The 10,724-nt window shown below is 39.6% G+C and overlaps 1 pseudogene; it reads left to right on the top strand.

Annotated features, from left to right (window-relative positions):
* Positions 1-3,434: 3,434 nt before the first annotated feature.
* LOC114098698 (cytochrome b-c1 complex subunit 2, mitochondrial pseudogene) lies at positions 3,435-4,387 on the top strand (annotated as a pseudogene).
* Positions 4,388-10,724: the final 6,337 nt, after the last annotated feature.

The raw sequence follows: 10,724 nt of genomic DNA, 5'->3' as shown, positions 1-10,724 counted from the left end.
TTGTTTATGGTTTCTATAAGTGTAAATGGTATTTTTATGGATATAATTCTGTCACATGCTTTAATCAAGCACCATTATCTTCAAGATCTTTCCATGCCAATATCTTTCCATATAAATGGAGCTTATCCTTTCCAACTTCTGAAAAATATCCTATGAAATGAGTATATCATGGAATATTCATATTCCTGGACTGCTATAACAAACTACCAGAAATGGAAATATTAAAACAATGGAAGTATTCTTATATTTATATTCTTATATTTATATTCTCTTATTTGAGTCCAAAATCAAAGCGTTGGCAGGGCTGCACTCTCTCTGAAGGCTCTAGGAGACATCCTTACTTCTTCCAGCTTCTGCTGGCTGTCAGGATCCTTTGACTTGTAAATGCATCACTCTAATATCTGTCTCCATCCTCACATGTCTATGCCTCATGCATGTCTCTCTTATCGCCTTTCTCTTCTACTGGCCATTGATAAAAAAGACAAAAGGAGGAGAGGGTATATTCCTTCCCATAAGGAAATGTCTTTTAAAATCGCAGTCTCTTCTTACATCCCACTGGCTGAAATTTGGTCACATTTACTCTTAAGGGAAGCTGGGAAATGTAGTTCCTTGCTGGTTGTCTGGAGATCTTATTACAACACAAGAAATGAGGAACAGATGTGGAGATAACTGGCAGCCTCTGCCCCCATAAGTATTTCTCTGATTTAAATACCTAGAGCAGAATGGTTGGCCATGAGGACAGGCTCATTTTAATTGTGAGACTGACAGATTATCCTCTAATGTTGTCATGTACATTTATACTCCCACCAGCAACATTGAGAAGAGCTTTTCCCTTTCCTCCACTGGAGCATTAATGTAAAATGTTTAAATATTTTTTGTCATTATATTGGGTAAAAATGACATCATGTTTTAAAATTTTTTATATCCATGGCTCCTACTGAAGATGAGCATTATTTAATATATTTATTGGCCACTTCTATTTTATCTTCTCTAATTTTCCTTTTTATTCCCCTTGTTCATTTTTTCCTACTAAGTTTTTGTCTTTTTCCAGTTGACCAGGAGCTCTTTACAATATTCTCAGTATTAATACTTTTCTGTCATAACTGTTACAAAAAATTTTTCCCAGTTTGGCATATATCTTTCCATTTTTTTTTTTTTTGGAATATTTTGTCATATCAGAAGTTTTAAATATGCTCCACCTTATCTAAAACATGTTTATTTACAAAAGCAAATGCTGTATAAGCTTTTTGCTTTATATAGCTAGGCAGTTCAGATATGATTGACTGGAAAGAGTCAGCTCCCCTAGTCTAAGTAACGGGCACATAAAAAACCGTTTCACAAATCTCAACTGCATCTGTTTCATACATGTTCACATGAGGCTCTTGTTTTCAGTCAAATGAGTAACAAAGCTTTCTGGTGATCATGTACATGCTCTGGCTCCTTAGAGGACAGGACCTTAGAGGACAGGGACCCAGTTAAGAGCAGAAGGTCACCCTATTACCTATGAGAGTCTACTAGGGCTTCAAGATGCTCACAGAAAGAGCCATTCAAATGGGCAAAATATGCTGTACCCAAAGGATACAGAAATATAATACAAAAGGTCCAGCTGTCAGAACCTACTTGAACAAAATTAGATAGAATAAAGAGAATCTCTTAAGCAACCTCCCTGAAGACTCAGAGTCCTTATCTTTGAATCAGATTTGGAGAGACTAGACAGTTATCTTACACCACTTCCAGAGTGGCCACAGGGTACTCAAGGTCGGCTTGGGATCTTCTTCAGAGAAGAGGCACCCAATCCACTTTACCCCTAATAGGAACATTGTCTTTAAAATACCAAAGGGCTGGCCTGAATGGGAAAGGAAATGGGCTGTAGGCCCTCTTATGATTATGAAGGTGGCATATTTCTTTGGCTGCTAATCTACTACTTAACTAGAATTTTAAGGCTCAAACTCTTTTGATAAAACATTGGCTGCAATATATCAATGCTATTTAAAATCTGGTTCATAGAACCACTTCCCCAGTCCAATATGAACATCCCACTATGTTATGGTTTTTATCTGGAATGTCCCCAAAAGACTTAAAATGGACTACAAGGAGGAGGTGTGGCAGGGTTGGAGAAAGTAGGCCACTGGGTGTGTACCCTTTGGGACTATATTTTGTCCCTGGTCCTGCCCCCTATCCCCCACCACTTCCTGGCTGCCATGAAGTGAGCAGTTTTCTTCTGCCATGTCTTTCTGCTAGGGTGCTTTTATCTTGAAGTCAGCTGACCATGGACTGAAACCATAAGCCAAAATGAATCTTTCTTTCTCTAATATTTTTTCCTCATGTATATGTCACAGCAACTAAAAGCAAACATGCACCCCCACTTCAACCTCCACGTTCCTTAACTAGAAAAGCACTTCAGGAGCTCCTTGGAATATCCTTTTTAAGAAAGGGCAATTCAGATTACAGCTATCCTTCCAACAGCTCCCTCCCTATCTCCACCTGTGTGGAAAAATAGGAAGAACGTTTTACTACTCTCTCCAGAACTATAGAAAATATCTTCTTGATGAAAACAGTGAACCAGCCTCTGATCTAATGCTTCTCTCCATTAATAGAAATCTATGGACAGAACTACTCCTAGTTAAGGTGTACATTATTTGTATTGCTCATTTCTATTTCATTTTCTTTGATTTTCTGTTTTCTCTATGTTGTTCATTTTGTCTTATTCTAACGGACTTTTTCTGACTGAATTCTATCCCATTAGAAATTTCTGACTGAAATTCTATCCCAGTCCCTAAACCCATAGAGTAATACCTCGGTATCACCTACAATGCCAGCCCCTGCATATGATATTTTGGTTGAATGAGAAAAACAAGATAAATTATAGACTTTTGACTTTCATGTTGTCTGATGCTCTGGGCTGAGAAAATGTTCCACTCTCTCCCCTGTAGCATGGCTTTGGTGTTACAACTCATCAACAAAAGGTGTATGCCCCAAGTTTGCACTTGCTGCCATTGACTTCTGGACAGAAACAAATTTCTTTGCAGCATTTATGACATCAGTGTTGGCCACCGAGTCAATTTGTTGAAGGAGTGTGGATGGTGGTATGTAAGAACCAGCAGCTAGAGTCTGGGATTCAACTTCATTCTGGAAGCCTTCAGAAGACTTCACTGACATTAGGTATCCAGCTTTCAGTTTTTTCTTGGCAGCCTGGACATCTGCATTGGAAAGGTTTCCTTGGGCAATTGTTTTTACTTGATTATAGGCAGCCTTGATCACATCTACAGCAACTACAGCCAGGAAGACAGTGTAAATTCCAAAAAGCCAGAATCTAAGTAATTGGCATTGAAAGAAGAAACAGTGAATTTCTGGTGCTTTCCTTTGGCAACAGCCTGGTACTATCTTGCCTGTCTTTAAGCCACAGTGACAGTGAGTCAGAGCACTCTTGAGCCATGAAGCTACTGACTAGAGCCAGGTCCTTCTCAAGATTTTATTCCTTCAAAGTTGCTCCCCAAATTAAAGGTACAACTGCCCCTGCAGGGGTTACTCTACATCCTCAGGACCTTGAGTTTACCAAATTACCAAATGGTTTGATAACTGTTTCTCTGGAAAACTATGCTCCTGCATCAAGAATTGGTTTGTTCATTAAAGCAGGCAGTAGATATTAGGACTCCAACCATTTAGGAACCTCTCATTTGCTGGGTCTTGCATCCAGTTTAGCTACAAAGGGTGCTTCATCTTTCAAGATAACCCGAGGAATTGAAGCAAGTGATGGTAAACTAAGTGTGACTGGGAAATGGAGTGCCTGCAGTATGATGGTGACATTTCAATGGAATTCCTGCTCAATGTCACCACAGCACCAAAATTTTGTTGTTGGGAAGCAGTTGCCCTTCAGTCTCAGCTAAGGATTGACAGAATCCACAGGCTCTTCTTGTTGAAAATTTGCATGCTGCTGTTTACCAGAATGCCTTAGCTAAGTCATTGTATTGTCCTGACTATAGGATTGGAAAAGTGTCATCAGAAGAGTTATATCACTTTGTTCAGAACCATTTTACAAGCACAAGAATGACTTTGATTGGGTTTGATGTGAGTCATCCTGTATTAAAGCAGGTTGCTGAACAGTTCCTCAATAGAAAGGGTGGGCTTGATTTTTACCTGGTGCAAAGGCCATCGTGGAGGTGAAATTTGAGACCAAAATGGAGACAATCTTGTCCATGCTGCTGTTGTAGCAGAAAGTGCTGCTATAGGAAGTGCAGAAGCTCATGCATTCACTGTTTTTCAGCATGTCCTTGCTGCTGGACCACATGTCAAGAGGGGCAGAAATGCCACTAGCATCTTGTACAAGACAGTTTCTTTAGAGACAAACTGTCTTTGGATGTTTGCTCCTTCCTGTGTCTTTACATGAGGCTAATTGCTCAATGTACTATGGTTGACAGCCAATAAAAAATGGGCTGTGGGAATTCTCCAATTTGAAGAAATTGCTCCTGTATCAGGAGCTCTCTGTACCTTACATGGATCACCTTGGATCCTACTGGTTTCCAAATATGCAATCTGCTTCCTGCTATAAAAGACTTAGAACTCTTCTGGAGAGTGTTTGTGGGTTGCTTGGACAAGAAGGGGCTACAAGTTTTGGGAAATTAAAGCCCTTGGGAATATCCCTGGAGCAATGATTCAAGAAGATCCATTGGGAGAGACAATGTGGAAACATGACCTAAACCATGATTTTAAATCTTTCCTAGGAGGAACCAGTTAGTAAATATTTTTTTAAAATATTTTTATTAGTTTTTGATGGATCTTTTTAAAATTTATTTGCTTATATGTGGTGCTGAGACTTGAACCCAGTGCCTCACACAAGCTAGGCAAGAGCTGTACCACTGAGCCACAACGCTAGCCCCTAGTAAATATATTTTTTCTTTTTTTTTAAATTTATTTCTTACATACATGACAATGGTGGAGTGCATTACATTCATAATTATCCATTCACAGCACAATTTTTGTAACTCTGTATATAAAGTATATTCACACCAAATTATGCCATTATACATGAGCTCTCTTATTTTTTTGCATACAATTCTTAATATACATTTATACCACCATTTATCATATCTCTGTTTGTATATAAGGTATGTTGACACCAAATTCACATCTTCATACATGTATTTTGTATAATGATTACCCTCTCCTTCCACCACCCTCCTAGTAAATATTTTAATCATTGTGGATCATCTGGTCTCCACCACAACTACTCAGTTCAGCAGTTTTAGGGAACCAAGATGCATCTACCAAGCAGTGATAGCATAGATGAAATGTAAATAAATGGACAAGGCTTTATAACAAGAAAACATTATCACTACTAAAATTTGAATCTCAAGAACTTGCATGTCATAAAATATTAATTACTTTTCTATCATTTAAAAATATAAAAGCATTTTTGCTTTAGAGTCATAATAAAAAACTAACAGGCTGGATTCAGCTGTAATTTTCTGATCCCAGTCTAAATGGTTTCCCAGGATCCCTAATGAGATCAGCCCTGGTTTCCTGCAGCAGTAATCTGCTCATTAGAGCCTTTGATTGGCTCTCTTCCCTTCCCTGGCTTACTCATCTATTCCTCTGGAATCCTCTTCCAAATAAACTTTGACCTCAAAGCCCTTGCAGATCCGTCTTTTGTTATTAGACTGGTAAATGGAATTTCCAGTTTTCCCTTCTCCCAAAGTTATATAGAAAGTAGAAGTTTTAAGCAGGGCAACTCTAGCAATAGCACCTGGCCCTCCATCACAGTCGTCACCTTCCTCTTGCTCTATCTCCCTGGATCTGTCACATCTAGACAGCATCCAGAGCTCCTGGCTTCACACTGACTACACTTTAGAGAACAAGATTGTCCTTCTCTAGCACCACAGTGTTTGTACTCTTTGGGGGAAGGAAGAGAGTTTACCCACAAGGATGGTGCACCCGATAACCAGGAAGGATGGCAGGTGGTGCCAAAGGGTCAGGAAGGATTCAAATATCAGCTGTCTCATTCATGACAAGGAGAATTTAACCAAGCCTCATTTATTCAGGGATGAGTAGATAGACAGAGCTCATCCCTTCTGGGACCAGTGGAGGGTTAAATAGATATCAGATGCCAATCACACATTATAGTGTGGGGCATATAGTAGGCCTAATAATTGAAGAGTCCTACTGTCATTAATAGATGAATAATCGGTAAAACTCACAGTGGGGGCCAACATCATCATGGGAGAGGTAGGGATATGTCAAACAGGACCCTGAGAGTGGGTAGAGTGGGGAAAAGGGGCACTTCACAGTAGGAAGTCAACATGAGCAAAGATACAGCCATGAATTCCCAACAGAAGAAACTCAGATAACAATTCCAGCTTCCTATTCCTGGCAACACAGGCTAAAAAAGAAAAAGAAAAAAAAGTTGCTCATTGAGATGCATCTACTAAGTCCCTACTTATGTTATAGGCAGTTGTTCTCTGTGCTTATAGATTCTCACCTTCAATTCTTAAAACAGCAATTATAAAGAAATGGATATTACCCAGATTTTATAGGAAAGACATCAAATTCCAGAGAGGTTAAGTTTGCCAGTGTGGAGAGTCCAATCATGGTTCCTCTAACTGCAGAAACTCTGTGCTTGCCCACAAGGCTCTATAGCATGCAGAAGAGAGACTAAGCTAGACTTGTGATTCAGAGACTGTGTCCTGAAGGATTACTGTCTATGGGGAGAGCTGAAGAATGAGCACAAGTTACCTCTGAGAAGGTAGAAAGAAAGAACATTCTGGTCATAGTCATAGTGTGTCCTTAGCTTCAAAGCCATGCTGGATGCTTGGGAATTCCTTTGTGGATGGAGCTTAGAGTACTAGAAAAACAAGCTGGAGGGGGGATGGGGGTGAGTGATGATGTCACAGGCTAGAGCTATTGGTAAGATATTGGGATATCTAATATCTGATGTTGGATAGCAAGATATTGGGGATCTGAGTATGTCTGACTGATCCCCCAAAACCAAAAGGAAGCCACATTCATTTTTGAGGAATTCTTATATATGAGCATGTGCTACAAATGACTTTGAAGCAATTGTTAGACCCACATCAGCTATTGCTCACTGTCCATGGTTTTAAGAGAATCTAGACACGGTCATCTGGACTCCATATGAAGGGGAGAAGTGAGAATTTCCTTAATAAAACCCAAAGAGCATGGAAATGCATGCCTTTATTTCCAGCTATTGGGAAGGCTGAGGCAGGAGGATCACTTGAGCCCACAAGTGGGACACCAGCCTCAGCAACATAATGAGACCGCGCCTCAAAAAGTGAAACAAAACAGAAACATAAGCTTCAAAGAATGACAACTTAAGCACTTCACTTAAAAAAAATGAGGGAAAATAAAAGACATGGGCTACTATTTCGATCCATGATCTCATGATTGAGTCATTGACACAAAAATATAAAATTCGAGGTTGAAGGGATACACTGGGAAGAAAGACCAACCTAAGGAGACCAAAATCTCCAGAGAGGGAGAATAAAGTGGGTGAGTTCTAAAGATCTGACCTGCCACATCCTAGCTGTAAAGTCTCAGGCAAGACATTTGATTAACCCAGTTTGTTCTTATCTATGAAATGAGAATATTTGTGTTTACTTCATTAATAGTTGTGAATGTCAAATGAAGTTGTGATGTAAGAGTGTTATATGTAAATTGTTTAGGTTTACAAAACTAAGATATTATTTTTGCTCAACTCCAAACATTTTCCTGAGAAGGTGTCAAAACATGCATTGCAAATCTGAAGTCCCTAATTACCTGAGTGCTTACAGAATTGGGTGCAGTTCCAAGGATGCATGAAAGGTTTTCTGTGACCATATGTAGCTCAGGAATATGTTTTTGGCATCTAACATCTTGTTCTTAACTTGAAAATAAGCTTAGGATTACCGTCTATTAATGACCAGTTTGAAGATGTCATATTGGTGGCTACAACAGTTTCACCAACTCCATTTCCTGTTTAAGCAGCTTCTATACCCTAGAGAGGCTGTTTTTATGCAGAAGAGGAAGGGCCTGGATCCCTAGAAAGAAATCTGGACACATCTGGTTGGGGCCAGAGTAAGGATTCTGGATGGACACTTCACAGTAGATGTGGCGAAGCAGGCTGAGCCCCCAGCACGGCTCCATGCTGGTGGACCTGGTTCACTCAACCTTAGCTGCCTTTCCAGCTACAGCTGCCCCTGCTTCCTGGACCAATAACCCAGCCAATCTGGTTCATATAACTATATCCCCTACCTGACCTTGACTGGTGACTAAGTGTCATGTCAATCCCTTCATCACCAGAGAGAATCATTACCTGAAGTCCATCGAGACTGCAGCCTGCCGAGACCTGGGCCACCACCAAGGGATCCCACTCTTTTTGTTCTTTTAGCCTCATCCATCTTCAACTCTCAAACAGAAGCTGTTCCAGAGATGAGCCTATGGACTGGCTCAGGTGGTACTCTTCCCATCCCTTCTTATATCTTTTCATTCTCATTTTACTTCCTGAGTAAATCCTCTTTAACTCCCAGACTGGTTCAAACTCCTTTTTTTAATATTTGTTTTTTAGTTGTAGTTGGACACAATACCTTTATTTTATTCACTTATTTTTATGTGGTGTTGAGGATCCAACCCAGGGTCTCACACGTGCGAGGCCAGCGCTCTAGTGCTGAGCCACAGCCCCAGCCCCTGGTTCACCTTCTTCAAACATACTTGTACTTTACCCTCATACTCAGGAAACAGCCTGATTTGGGTGTTTGAGTGCTATGAGGGAGGGAGCTGGGGGGGTGGGCATGGCTCTGTACCTATCTCCTTCTTTCTGAAATTGAACAGGAGCAGCAACCCCTAAAGGCAAGCTGCCATTGACCAGAGGAGGTTCAGGTGAAATACTAAAACAACAAACTGTCCTGTGATTTAGTTTTGTGCACTAAGGTTTTAGGTGGCCTCTCAAATATGGTGCCAAAATTTTTAAGATGAAATACATTTATTATTGTTATCTTAAAATGCATGAGAGAATATTTTTTATTTTCTCAGTTTTAATACCTAACAAAGTAATTATTTGACAGCTACAACATATATAAACCAATTTAGACTGTATCCCTTATCAGAGTTGTAATGTAAATCTCCACACCTTTCTGATCTCAATTTTCCTAATCCAGTAAATAAGGATAATATTGACCTCACCAGGGTATTGAGAAAATCAATAGAGTTTTAATTTTTAATGCTGGATTTGTGGCTCAGGAATCTATGTTGGTCTGGTCAAGTCTTCTCTAATGATAATACCAGGAGAAGTCCCTTTCAAAGTCCTTAATAAGAACCTTGTATGGATCTTCATCAAACTTGGTCTTTCTGTGTCTCCCCCCTTGCTCAGATGTGTCTAACCCATGGCCTGATTCATGTGCTCACTGAGCCTCAATGGAAAATAACAGAACTTAATCTAAGACCTAAAATGCCAGGTTAAGGGCAATGGTATGCTGTGCTTGTCAATGTCATTAACCTAGCATCACATTTTAAAAATAATTTTAGAAAGGGTTTTACTATGTGTCTCAGGCAGATCCAAAACCCCCCAGGCAAAAGTAGTCTTCCTGCCTGAGCCTCATAGACAGTTGGAACTGCAGGTATGTGTCACTGCACCTGGTAGCATCATATTTTTAATAATAAATACTATTCATGTATGTGTCTTAGTACAGATTATTGAAGCCCACATGATGTAAGCACCAGGAGATGGAGAATAAACAAAAGAAACGTTCATCATGATTAGAGTAGGAAGAAAAAATAAAATTCAATGTTAGACCCACAGACCCCTGCTCTGAGAGCTGCTTATGGAGTCAATGATGCATACAAAGATCTGTACACAGGTGGGTGATCCATTACTCACCCGGAGGTCCCCTTGGGACTGTGGTGCCACTGACTGAGCACTTCTATTACATTCATCACTGTTGTCATCATTACTCAAACGAGGGAGCAGAATGAGAATGAAAAATGGACATGAGCTATGGAGACAAGCTGGTGTGAGGATGATGGGACACTGGTATTATAGTTAGTCTGAACACAGCCGATAAATAAAGACATAGCGTAACAAATCAAAGCAAGGCTTCTATTGGAAACCCATTGGTTGGAAATATGAATTTTCATGTTCTGTCACAAAGCTGAATTAGTCTTTTACAAACTTTGCCTCCTGAAAGAAAGCTTCCAACAAGCTAAATATTAAGCCTGCTATAAATTCATGCCTAATATAAGATGATATTTCCTTTCTGCAAAGGAAAAATAAGATGATTCAGTCCATGAGTAGATTGAAAAGTGCATTGGAGTTTGGCATTCACAAAGTCATAAAATTAATGTGTGGTGAGGGATTAGCCTTTATGACAACATACAAGGAAATGCACCAATAAGAAATTTGCTCAGAAGATAAACTGTTTTTTTCCTGCCTACTGCCCATCTGGCTATTACCTTGAAATGAATATTCATCAAGGGAATCAAATTAAAGCATTCTAAGTCTACTAAAGGAATATGCTTAAATATAATCAATGATAAAAATATAATATATAATGGGATGGACTGGATTTTTAAAAATAATAGAATAAATCACAATCTTCAAAAAGGGTGTGTTTGGAGTGTGTTTTTTCTTAAATCAAGATGTGAAGTCAGTGAAATGGGATCTCTGCACTACTTCTGGGGAACCTTAGCCCATCAGCCCATCAGTCTGCAAACCTTTGTGCCTGGAAAGTCACTGGGAG

Source organism: Marmota flaviventris, chromosome 16 (assembly GCF_047511675.1).
Source record: "Marmota flaviventris isolate mMarFla1 chromosome 16, mMarFla1.hap1, whole genome shotgun sequence".
In the NCBI taxonomy this organism is placed as follows: Eukaryota; Metazoa; Chordata; class Mammalia; order Rodentia; family Sciuridae; genus Marmota; species Marmota flaviventris.
The sequence above is the reverse complement of the archived record's forward strand: the minus strand, read 5'-3'. Positions and strand labels throughout refer to the sequence as shown.